This window comes from Procambarus clarkii, chromosome 47 (assembly GCF_040958095.1).
Source record: "Procambarus clarkii isolate CNS0578487 chromosome 47, FALCON_Pclarkii_2.0, whole genome shotgun sequence".
NCBI lineage: Eukaryota > Metazoa > Arthropoda > Malacostraca > Decapoda > Cambaridae > Procambarus > Procambarus clarkii.
The window spans coordinates 36156096-36169987 of NC_091196.1; positions in this window are offsets into that span (position 1 = coordinate 36156096).

A 13892-nucleotide genomic window follows, 5' to 3' on the forward strand; every position below is an offset into this window, starting at 1 on the left:
GCCAAAATTTGGCTCCAAAATATGGCTCAAGGGTCGAATTTGTGATGTTTAGGATATTTTGGAAACTGCAGGGAGGGTTTGGGCAAAATGTGACGCATCGCTGCTTTCAGTAATTGGCATATTTTCAGTATAAAAAGTCGTAATTTAAAACTGCGAATACGTGCAGAGAGCCAGAATTTGACTCCAAAATAAGGCTCCAGGGACGAATTTGGGATGTTTAGGATATTTTGAAACGTGCAGGTGGGGGGGGGGGGTGGACAAAATGTGACCCATCGCCGCTCTCAGTAATTGGCATATTTTCGGTATAAAAAGTCGGAATTTCAATTAAGTAATCAAATATCAATAAATTTCAATTTCAATTTTGAAATTTCGAAATTAAGAGAGGGATGCAGAGGCTCCAAAAAGTGATGCAGAGGCTCAAGAGAGGGATGAAGAGGCTTAGGGGAATGATGCAGAGGCTCAAGAGAGGGATGCAGAGGCTCAAGAGTATGATGCAGAGGCTAAAGTGAGTGATGATGAGGCTTAGGAGGATGATGCAGAGGCTCAAGAGAGGGTTGCGGAGCCTGAAGAGAGTGATGCAGAGGCTAAAGAGAGTGATGCAGAGGTTTAAGAGAGTGATGCAGAGGTTTAAGAAATGGATACAGAGGCTCAAGAGAGTGATGCAGAGGCTTAAGAGAGTGATGCAGAGGGTTTAGAGAGTGATGCAGAGGCTTAGGAGAATGATGCAGAGGCTCAAGAGAGTGATGCAGAGGCTAAATAGAGAGATGCAGAGTCTTAAGAGAGTGATGCACAGGCCTAAGAGAGTGATGCAGAGGCTCAAGAGAGTGATGCAGAGGCTCAAGAGAATAATGTAGCGGCTTAAGAGAGGGATGTTGTGGGGTTGTATCGAGGGGTAGGGTAGTAATTGGACCTACTAAGCCGTTCACGACATAAAATGTTTGGGCACATTTCCTCTCATTAAATGCATCTGTTCACCTAGCAGTAAATTGGTAGCCAGGAGTCAGTCAGCATGTTGTGAACTGGTATCATGGGAGAGCGAGAGAGGCAGAAATACAGAGAAAGAAACAGGCATAACATACAAAGTCAGAAAGAGAACAGAAGAGAGGAAGATCAGAGGAAGATCAGAGAGAGAAACAGCGAGAGAACGGTAACAGTCTGTTTGTATAAATTAGCTGTCCTCACTCCTACTCTGCAGATAAGGAGAAAAAACTCTTACAATGTTGATTGCCTTTTTTTTCTAACTAATAACTTACCACAATTCCTACAACTTCTCTCACAAAGGTAAAATAGTCCCTTTCAGTACCATAAAAGTTAGTAAATTATTAACCTTCATGAGTCAAAAAAACACTCGAGTTTCTCTCTTTAAATTTTACTTCCGTGTATACTAATTTAAATGTCGAAAAATGCCCTCAATAATGTCTAAGTTATCAACGTGTTGGTCTCCTTCTGGGCTTCACACTCCCCCTTCAGCTTCCAGTCAAGACGTCATCCTCCTCCTCCTCCTCAAATAGCCCAAACAAAAACCCATCCACGCCAGGCAAATTTACGTCGGAGCTTTACCCTGTTTATTAACGCCCAAATACAATAATTACAGATATTATTTACTCAAACGTATCAAAGTTAACTGTTGCAGCCAAATATATATTTTGTTCAGCTGGAATATTGGAGCATTAAACCGCCGACGACATGTTACCAAATTACTCAATATAAATATAAGAACCAGCTTTGGAAAACTTGGCGACCCCAGAATGGCCTAGTCGGATGGGAATCTGTTCTCATGAGAACTGACGTGTGTTCGAGTCTGTCAAAACGGTGTAACTACAGGGCACAGATTTGTGTGTGTCCCGTCCTGTAGCTGCGTCCGTCCATCTCGACTGTGAGGTCTCTGGGTAGCTAAAACTTGACCTGACCTGACCTGATCCCTGGGATGTGGGGAAGGGTGGAAGTCCGGGGGCCCACGGACCTGTCATGTTCACAGAAAACGGTACCATCCGTTTTCTATGTGCGGCGGAGCAGACGAGAGAGAAGGTAAACAAGAGCGTACAGGACGCCCGCCAAGCTTGGTAACTACTAGTCATGTATCAGTTTAAGTAGTAAAGTCAGTAACTAAGCAATGACTTTATATCAACCCTACAATCAAGACTTCCTCAGTAACACACAAACACCACATTGGCGACGAGGATGAACTGGGAACGCAGGTATTTTGTTCAACTTAAAACAAGGAAGGAGCATGCTGTCTCGCCCAGAGGAGGAAGGAGAAGTCGTGCTGTGAGCACCATACCCAATGCTGTGTGCTAACCAATGCTTTGTGCTAAACGATGCTATGTGTTAACCAATGCTATGTGCTAACCAATGCTATGTGCTACCCCAAGCTATGTGCTGACTCAAGCTGTGTACTGAGGAATCTGCCGACGTTGTGTACGAAACGACGCTTTGATGTGTACAAAACCTGATGTTTTGGTTACGAAACGACGCTTCGTGCTACAAAATTCATCACACTGAACTGACTGCTGTACCAACTGCTGTACCAACTGCTGCACCAACAGCTGTACCAACTGCTGTGAGTAGGAACAACACATGTACACAAGGGCTAGGTAAGAAGTCAGTTGCTGCTATATTGTGCACTGTTGTGAACTTTTGCATTAAAATGCTTGTGTGCTTTGCAAAATTAAAGTAATTACAGTGAATTCTTGACTAACATATACAGTGCAGTAAGTGTTTAATATTCTGAGGAACATTTAAGTGATAAGTTACATTTATTCAGTAAAAATGGCAAATATACCTCAGTTTCCTGCATTTGATCCTGACTGTGATCAGACAAACCTGTCACAGAGGTGGGTCAAATGGCTTAAAAGGTTTGAAAATTTGTTGATAGTTTCTGACATCAAAAGTGCTGAAAGAAAGCGTGCCTTTCTACTTCATTATGCAGGTGATAGAGTTTGTGACATCTTTGACACACTGAAAGACACTGGTGGTGCCAAAGATTATGACACTGCCAAAGCCAAACTAACAGAGCATTTCAAACCAAGGCAAAATACTGCTATGGAAATTATGCATTTCAGGAGAGCAAAACAACTCTCTAATGAAACTGTTGATCAATACCACACACGTCTGCAGGGTGTAGCAGCCCATTGTGAGTTTGCTGATGTTGACAAAGAAATCAAACAGCAAATAATTGAAACATGCACATCTACACGTCTTCGTCGAAGAGCTCTAGAACTTGTTGATGATGACAGTTCTCTTACCAAGATACTGGATATGGCTCGTCGAATGGAAGATGCTGCACATGATGCTCGTGTCATGGAGTGCAGTGCCAACAACGGTTCTGCCACTGTTACTAACAGTGATGAGGTATGTAAGGTTCAGGGAGGACATCGTAATCAAAGAAGATATCATGCCAAACCTAACAGTAAATTGAGCCGAGAACCACATCACAACTGGGGTCAAGGAACAAGGCTCAAGCAGTCACAACGACCCACATCAGAGGGTTTCAACAATAAATGTTACAATTGTGGAGGAGACTACCCACACCAAGATAATGTTTGTCCTGCTCAAGGTAAGAAGTGCTATGAGTGTGGAAAACTAGGTCATTTTGGTGCTATGTGTCGTTCTGCACTAAAGAAACCACAGTCAATGAATAAAAGCACTGTACGAGGATAAGGTCATAGGGGTCGAGGTGGTAAACACAATATTGCACCTCATATCCAGAATGTTAATAATGTACAAGACAACATTTCATTACAACCAGTCTCAGATGACAGTGAATGTGATTATACTTATGGAGTACAAGCAATCACAGAATGGAATGATCTTCCAAACAACCCAGAGACATGTGTATACATTGCTGGTATTTGTCTCAAAGTTCTCATTGACACTGGATCAAACATTGACACCATTGCTGAGTGCCACTATGAAAAATTTAAAAAACTGTTCCCAAAGCTTGAGAAATATAATGGCAAAGCCACTGCCTATGCTTCAAAGGTAGCCTTGCCAGTGATTGGAACTTTCACTGCAGAGATTAAGTCAAAGAATGCAATGCTCATTACTACATTCCATGTTGTTAGGAATGCAAAGGAGTCTTTACTCAGTTACAAGACTTCAACCAAATTGGGGCTACTTCAGCTTTCTAATGCTGTAGCAGTGGAATCTGCAAACAATGTTGATGGTATTGTTGCTGAATTTTCGGATCGATTTAAATCCATAGGTTGTTATACTGATAGCAAAGTACATCTGCATATCAACCCAGATGTAATTCCAGTTGCCCAACCACATCGCCGACAACCATTCCATACTCGCAAGAAAGTCGATGCCGAACTGGATAGGCTGATGGAACTAGATATCATTGAACCAGTAACAGGCCCAACACCATGGGTAAGCCCAATTGTCACTCCACCAAAGCCGAAGAATCCAGATGAGATACGCATTTGTGTGGACATGCGTGTTCCCAACAAGGCAATAATGCGTGAACGCCATCCTACACCGACTGTAGATGATATGATCTACCGCTTGAATGGTGCAACTATATTCAGCAAGTTAGATTTAAACAAGGGCTATCATCAGCTTGAACTTGATGATGAGAGCCGCTTCATCACAACGTTTACGACACATCGAGGTCTGTATAGGTACAAGCGCCTGAGTTTTGGTATCAACAGTGCTGCCGAGGTATTCCAGCACATCATCAGCCAGGTATTGCAAGATATACCTAATGCTGACAACATGTCTGATGACATCATTGTTTATGGCCGTACCCAAGCTGAACACGACAAAGCTCTTCGTGCAACATTGCAACGCTTACGAGAAAAGAATCTGACGTTAAGCCGAGCAAAGTGTGAGTTCAATCAACATAAAATTGAATTCTTTAGACATGTACTTAGTGACAAAGGTCTGTCTCCAGATCCTAAGAAAGTTGCAGATATCAAGAATGCTGCACCTCCTTCAACGTCCACTGAAGTACATAGTTTTCTGGGAATGGCAAACTACTGTTCTCGCTTCATTCCAGATTTTGCTACCATTACGAAGCCTCTACGTGCAACCTGTCCTCTTAAAAAGAACGTCGCTTTTGGCCGTTTGCCCGTATGGCCGGATTTGGACGTAATTTGAAAATGAAAAAAATATGAAAATAAATTTGGGATTTTTTTTTTCAACAACAGTAAGTTAAGGGTCCTCTGATAGGTTAGGTGGGCAGGAAATTCTCATAAAGTTTCAAAACGTTATGAAAAACGTGAATTTAAAGTGTCCTTTTATAACCTCTGCGCGTACGCCGGACGACTCAAATAGAAAACGGAACAGAACGTCACTTTTGTGAGTCGATTTCATTTCAAATTACGTCCAAATTTAGCCATATCGCGCATACGAGCCAAAAGTGACGTTATTTTTAAGAGGACGGGTTGCTACGTGAGCTCCTGAAGAAAAATGCATCATGGTACTGGAGCGATATCGAGCAAAATGCATTTGATGCTGTGAAAGATGCACTAGTAGAGAATGCGACTGCTGCATACTTTGATCCATCAATGGACACTGAGTTAACGGTGGATGCTAGTCCTGTTGGTTTAGGTGCTGTTTTAGCCCAACACAAACCTGGTCAACCAGATTCCCGAGTAGTAATTGCCTACGCCAGCCGTTCTCTCACAGATGTTGAGCAACGATACAGTCAGACAGAGAAGGAAGCTCTTGCTCTTGTATGGGGCTGTGAACACTTCAATGTGTATCTGCTTGGTGCGCCCTTCACCACGATGGTCACTGACCACAAACCGTTGGAGACCATCTTCAATAATCCAAAGTCCAAACCACCAGCTCGCATTGAGAGATGGGCTCTTCGTCTGCAACCATACAACTTTACGGTGAAATACAAGCCGGGTGCAGGCAATCCCGCTGATTACATCAGTCGACATCCTGCAAACAGTTTCACCATCACCAAGCATCAGCAAGTTGCCGAGGAATATGTACACTCTGTAACCTGTGATGCAGTCCCTAAGGCTCTTACTCTTGATGAAATCCGTACTGCAACCCTAGAGGACCCAACTCTGCAAGCAACAGTGGATGCATTGACTAAGAAAAAGTTTCCACGCATCCCACCCTCAGGAGTTGACCAAGATGCATTCAAAGCACTTGAACGCATCCAGACAGAATTAAGTGTTACGCAACAACGCGACACTGTGCTGCGAGGTACTCGTATCGTCATTCCAGCTGTTCTCCAGCAACGTGCTCTGAAGCTTGCACATCAAGGACACCAAGGTCTTGTTAGGACCAAACAGCTGCTACGAGAAAAGGTGTGGTTTCCTGGTATTGATCGTCAAGCAAAGGATATGCATGATGCCTGTGTCCCTTGCCAAGCTGCAGTGGATACTTCAAGACCAACACCTCTACAACCTTCACCACTACCTGCTGCACCATGGACGGAAGTATCGATGGACTTCTGCGGACCGCTACCAACTGGAGAGTACTTGATGGTAGTCATTGATGATCACTCACGTTATCCAGAAGTAGAAATCATCAATTCCACATCTGCAAAGGCCGTCATCCCGAAACTTGACAAGATCTTTTCAAACTTTGGCATTCCTGAAGTTGTCAAGACAGACAATGGACCGCCATTCAATGGACAAGACTTCGTCAACTTTGCTGAGCATATTGGATTCAGACACCGCCGTGTGATGCCATTACATCCTCAAGCAAATGGAGAAGTTGAGAGATTCATGCAACCTCTCATAAAAGCGGTATGCTGTGCTCATGCCGAAGGACGATCCTGGAAACAAGCTATGTATGCTTTTCTCAGGAACTACCGTGCAACACCACATGGAACACTGGGCAAGTCGCCTGGCGAACTTTTATTTGGACGTCCTATGAGAATCGCACTACCTGTCATGCCAGCCGTGATAACGGATAAATGTCTCCCTCAGAAGGATGCACTAGCCAAGGGCAAAATGAAAATTGCTCGTGATCAACGTGCAAAGGAACAATTCATAAAGGTTGGAGATACTGTTCTCGTTAAAAAGAAAAAAGAGGGAAAGCTAGATATGTCGTATGATACAAAACCATATAAAGTGATTAGTGTAAAAGGAACTATGGTAACAGCTAGTAATAGAGATCATAGTATAACACGTAATATGGCTTATTTCAAAGTGATTCCAACTAGTGTAGAAAATGATGAAGTGCAAAGTCGTGCAAAAGAAAAAGAAAAAAATAGTTATAACCCGACAAACAATTCATCAAGGGATGTTATTGCATTTAAGGACTCTCGTCCTAAACGTCATGTTAAACGCCCTACACGATTTGATGATTAATTGTGTTCCTATGTAATGAAAAGTATTTACTTATTATGCTAAACTAAATTTAATATTGTTTGAATAATGCAGATATCTCATTCAATATTTTGTAACTTTGTATTACAGTTTCTTTCATGTTTGTTTAACATTGCATATGTATTTTTAACATTGAAATCCTTTGTGGAAAAGATTAAGTTGTTTAAATTCTTTGTGTGCTTAATTAATGTTAAATGTATGCAGTATCTTTTGATATGTTAATAAGTTAATAAGTTAAATTAGTCTCCGTGGTGTAGTGGTAAGACACTCGCCTGGCGTTCCGCGAGCGCTATGTCATGGGTTCGTATCCTGGCCGGGGAGGATTTACTGGGCGCAATTCCTTAACTGTAGCCTCTGTTTAACGCAACAGTAAAATGTGTACTTGGATGAAAAAACGATTCTTCGCGGCAGGGGATCGTATTCCAGGGACCTGCCCGAAACGCTACGCGTACTAGTGGCTGTACAAGAATGTAACAACTCTTGTATATATCTCAAAAAAAAAAAAAAAAAAAAAAAAAAAAAATAACTTACTTTGTGTCAATAACTTTGCTTTGTGCTACAAGCATGGTAGACATCCTGTATTCATTCTTTTTAAAGAAAAGGAGGGATGTCATGTTCACAGAAAACGGTACCATCCGTTTTCTATGTGCGGCGGAGCAGACGAGAGAGAAGGTAAACAAGAGCGTACAGGACGCCCGCCAAGCTTGGTAGCTACTAGTCATGTATCAGTTTAAGTATTAAAGTCAGTAACTAAGCAATGACTTTATATCAACCCTACAATCAAGACTTCCTCAGTAACACACAAACACCACAGGACCCACACCTGGACCCGAGTTAGATTAGGTAAGGCGAGGTCGTGTCGTGTCAGGTCGTGTCGTGTCAGATCGTGTCGTGTCAGGTCGTGTCGTGCAAGGTCGTGTCGTGTCAGGTCGTGTCGTGTCAGGTCGTGTCGTGTCAGGTCGTGTCGTGTCGGGTCAGGTCGTGTCGGGTTGGGTCGTGTCGGGTCGGGTCGTGTCGTGTCGGGTCGGGTCGTGTCGGGTCAGGTCGTGTCGGGTCAGATCGTGTCGGGTCAGGTCGTGTCGGGTCAGGTCGTGTCGGGTCAGGTCGTGTCGGGTCAGGTCGTGTCGGGTCAGGTCGTGTCGGGTCAGGTCGTGTCGGGTCAGGACGGGTCGGGTCAGGTCGGGTCATAAATAAATAAAAAAAAATAAATAAAAATGAATAAATAAAATTGAATAAATAACGCGCCGAATGTATCGCCGAATGAATAATAACGAATAAAGCATGAATAAATATAAATAAAAAATAAAAAATAAAAATAAAATAAAAATAAAAATAGAAATAAATAAATAAATAAAAATGAATAAATAAATCGCCGAATGAATCGTCACCGAACATAATCGTCGCGCAAATCGTCGGGTAAATCGTCGTGTAAATCGTCGGGTAAATCGTCGGGTAAATCGTCGGGTAAATCGTCGTGTAAATCGTCGGGTAAATCGTCGGGTAAATCGTCGCGAAAATCGTCGCGTAAATCGTCGGGTAAATTGTCGCGTAAATCGTCGGATAAATCGTCGGATAAATCGTCGCGTAAATCGTCGCGCAAATCGTCGGATAATTTTTACCCGTTTTTTACCCATGTAAAAACGGGTAAACCCGACAGGTAAACCCGACGGGGTTTACCCGTCGTGTAAGTCGTCGAATAAATAAAATAAAATAGTCTAAAATCTGTTCTCATGATAACTGACGTGAAAACTGTAAACTAAACACGTCGGGTAAACTGTCAGGGTAAAGCGGCAGGTTAACCGTCTTTGTAAACCGTCGGGTAAACAGTCGGTTAAACCGTCATTGTAAACCGTCGGGTAAACCGTCATTGTAAACCGTCGGGTAAATCGTCATTGTAAACCGTCGAGTAAACCTTCGGGTAAACCGTCGAGTAAACCTTCGGGTAAACCGTCATTGTAAACTGTCGGGTAAATCGTCGAGTAAACCGTCGGATAAATCGTCGGGTCGGGTAAATGGACCGATCATTAAATTATGACTTTTTATCCCAAACATCCCAAATATGACGCTTGAAAATAAGCCAATTACTGAAAGCAGCGATGGGTCACATTATGCCCAAACCCACCGGCAGTTTGCAAAATATCCCAAACATCCCAAATACTACGCTTGAGCCATATTTTGAAGCCAAATTCGGGCTCTCTGCACGTATTCACTGTTTGAAATTTCGACTTTTTATACCGAAAATATGCCAATTACTGAGAGCGGCGATGGGTCACATTTTGTCCCCCCAACCCCTGCAAGTTTCAAAATATCCCAAACATCCCAAATTCGTCCCTGGAGCCTTATTTTGGAGTCAAATTCTGGCTCTCTGCACGTATTCGCAGTTTGAAATTACGACTTTTTATACTGAAAATATGCCAATTACTGAAAGCAGCGATGCGCCACATTTTGCCCAAACCCCCTTGCAGTTTTCAAATATCCCAAACATCCTAAATTCGACCCATGGATTTTGGATTTTGAAGCCAAATTCTGGCTCTCTGCACGTATTCGCAGTTTGAAATTATGACTTTTATACTGAAAATATGCCAATTACAGAAAGCGGCGATGGATCACATTATTCCCAAACCCTCCCTGCAGTTTTAAAAATATCCCAAACATCCCAAATTCGACCCTTGAGTCATATTTTCTAGCCGAATTCTGGCTTTCTGCACGTATTCGCAGTTTGAAAAACGACTTTTTATACCGAAAATATGTCAATTACTGAAAGCAGTGATGGGTCACAATTCGGCCAAACCCCCCCCCCCCCCTGCAGTTTTCAAAATATCCCAAACATCCCAAATTCGACGCTTGAGCCATATTTTGGAGCCAAATTCTGGCTTTCTGCGCTTATTCGCTGTTTGAAATTACGACTTTTTATACCGAAAACATGACAATTACTGAAAGCGGCGATGGATATCATTTTGCCCAAACCCTCCCTGCAGTTTTTAAAATATCCCAAACATCCTAAATTCGACGTTTGAGCCATATTTTCGAGCCAAATTCGGGCTCTCTGCACGTATTCGCAGTTTGAAATTACTACTTTTATACCGGAAATATGCCAATTACTGAAAGCGGCGATGGATCACATTTTGCCCAAACCCTCCCTGCAGTTTCCAAAATATCCTAAACATCACAAATTCGACCCTTGAGCCATATTTTGGAGCAAATTTTGGCTTTCTGCATGTATTCATTGTTTGAAATTACGACTTTTTATACCGAAAATATGCCAATTACTGAAAGCAGCGATGGATCACATTTTGACGAAACCCTCTCTGCAGTTTTCAAATTATCCCAAATATCCCAAATTCAACGTTTGGGCCATATTTTGGAGCCAAATTCTAGCTCTCTGCACGTATACGCAGTTTGAAATTACTACCTTTTATACCGAAAATATGTCAATTACTGAGAGCAGCGATAGGTCACATTTTGCCCCCCCCCTGCAGTTTTCAAAATATCCCAAACATCCCAAAAATCGACGCTTGAGCCATATTTTGAAACCAAATTTGGGCTCTCTGCACGTATTCGCAGGTTGAAATTACGTCTTTTTATACCGGAAATATGCCATTTACTGAGAGCAGCGATGGATCATATATTGCCCAAACCCTCCCTGTAGTTTTCAAAATATAGCAAACATCCTAAATGCGACGCTTGAGCCATATTTTGGAGCCAAATTCGGGCTCTCTGCATGTATTCCCAGTTTGAAATTACGACTTTTATACCGAAAACATGCCAATTACTGAAACCTGCGATGGATCACTTTTTTCCCAAACCCTCCCTGCTGTTTCCAAAATATCCCAAACATCCCAAATTCAACGCTTGAGCCATATTTTGGAGCCAAATTCTAGCTCTCTGCACGTATTCGCAGTTTGAAATTACGAGTTTTTATTCCGAAAATATGCCAATTACTGAGAGCGTCGATGTATCACATTTTGCCCAAACCTTCCCTGTAGTTTTCAAAGAATCCCAAACATCCCAAATTTGACCCTTAAGAATTATTTTGGAGCTAAATTCTGGCTCTCTGCATGTATTCGCAGTTTGAAATTATGACTTTTTATCCCAAACATCTCAAATTTGACGCTTGAAAATAAGCCAATTACTGAAAGCAGCGATGGGTCACATTTTGCCCAAACCCCCCGGCTGTTTGCAAAATATCCCAAACATCCCAAATTCGACCCATGAGCTATATTTTGGAGCCAAATTCTGGCACTCTGCACGTATTCGCTGTTTGAAATTACGGCATTTTATAACGAAAACATGACAATTACTGAAAGCGGCAATGGATCACATTTTGCCCAAACCCTCCCTGCAGTTTTAAATATATCCCAAACATCCCAAATTCGACGCTTGAGTCATAATTTGGAGCAAAATTCGGGCTCTCTGCACGTATTAGCAGTTTGAAATTATGACATTTTATACCGAAAATATGCCAATTACTGAGTGCACCGATGGATCACATTTTGCCCAAGCCATCCCCGCTGTTTTCAAAATATCCCAAACATCCCAAGTTTGACCCTTGAGCCATATTTTGGAGCCAAGTTTTGGCTTTCTGCATGTATTCGTTGTTTGAAATTACGACTTTTTATACCGAAAATATGCCAATTACTGAATGCAGCGATGGATCACATTTTGACGAAACCCTCTCTGCAGTTATCAAATTACCCCAAACATCCCAAATTCGACCCTTGAGTCATGTTTTGGAGCCAAATTCTGGCTCTCTGCATGTATTCCCAGTTTGAAATTACGACTTTTATACCGAAAATATGCCAATTACTGAAACCTGCGATGGATCACTTTTTTCCCAAACCCTCCCTGCTGTTTCCAAAATATCCCAAACATCCCAAATTCAACGCTTGAGCCATATTTTGGAGCCAAATTCTAGCTCTCTGCACGTATTCGCAGTTTGAAATTACGAGTTTTTATTCCGAAAATATGCCAATTACTGAGAGCGTCGATGGATCACATTTTGCCCAAACCTTCCCTGTAGTTTTCAAAGAATCCCAAACATCCCAAATTTGACCCTTAAGAATTATTTTGGAGCTAAATTCTGGCTCTCTGCATGTATTCGCAGTTTGAAATTATGACTTTTTATCCCAAACATCTCAAATTTGACGCTTGAAAATATGCCAATTACTGAAAGCAGCGATGGGTCACATTTTGCCCAAACCCCCCGGCTGTTTGCAAAATATCCCAAACATCCCAAATTCGACCCATGAGCTATATTTTGGAGCCAAATTCTGGCACTCTGCACGTATTCGCTGTTTGAAATTACGGCATTTTATAACGAAAACATGGCAATTACTGAAAGCGGCAATGGATCACATTTTGCCCAAACCCTCCCTGCAGTTTTAAATATATCCCAAACATCCCAAATTCGACGCTTGAGTCATAATTTGGAGCAAAATTCGGGCTCTCTGCACGTATTAGCAGTTTGAAATTATGACATTTTATACCGAAAATATGCCAATTACTGAGTGCACCGATGGATCACATTTTGCCCAAGCCATCCCCGCTGTTTTCAAAATATCCCAAACATCCCAAGTTTGACCCTTGAGCCATATTTTGGAGCCAAGTTTTGGCTTTCTGCATGTATTCGTTGTTTGAAATTACGACTTTTTATACCGAAAATATGCCAATTACTGAAAGCAGCGATGGATCACATTTTGACGAAACCCTCTCTGCAGTTATCAAATTATCCCAAACATCCCAAATTCGACCCTTGAGTCATGTTTTGGAGCCAAATTCTGGCTCTCTGCATGTATTCGCAGTTTGAAATTACGACTTTTTATACCGAAAATATGCCAATTACTGAGAGCGGTGATGGATAAAATTTTGCCCCCAACCTTCCTTGCAATTTTCAAAATATCCGAAACATCCTAAATTTGAACCTTGATAATTATTTTGGAGCTAAATTCTGGCTCTCTGCACGTATTCGCAGTTTGAAATTACGACTCTTTATCCCAAACTTCCCAAATTTGACGCTTGAAAATATGCCAATTACTGAAAACAGCGATGGGTCTCATTGCTCAAACTCCCTGGCAGTGTGCAAAATATCCCAAACATCCCTAATTCGACCTTTGAGCCATATTTTGGAGCCAAAATCAGGCTTTATGCGAGTATTCGCAGTTTGAAATTACGAATTTTTATACCGAAAACATGACAATTACTGAAAACGGCGTTGGATCACATTTTACCCAAACCCTCCCTGCTGTTTCCAAAATATCCCAAACATTCCAAATTCCACGCTTGCGCCATATTTTGGAGCCAAATTCGGGCTCTCTGCACGTATTCGCAGTTTGAAATTATTTCATTTTCTAATGAAAATATACCAATTACTGATTGCGACGATGGGTCACACTTTGCCCAAACTCCCCTGCTATTTTCATAATATTCCAAACATCCCAAATTCGACCCATGATCTATATTTTGGAGCCAAATTCTGGCTCTCTGCACGTATTCGCAGTTTGAAATTACGAGTTTTTATACCGAAAATATGCCAATTACTGAGAGCGGCGATGGATCACATTTTGCCCAAACCATTCATGTAGTTTTCAAAATATC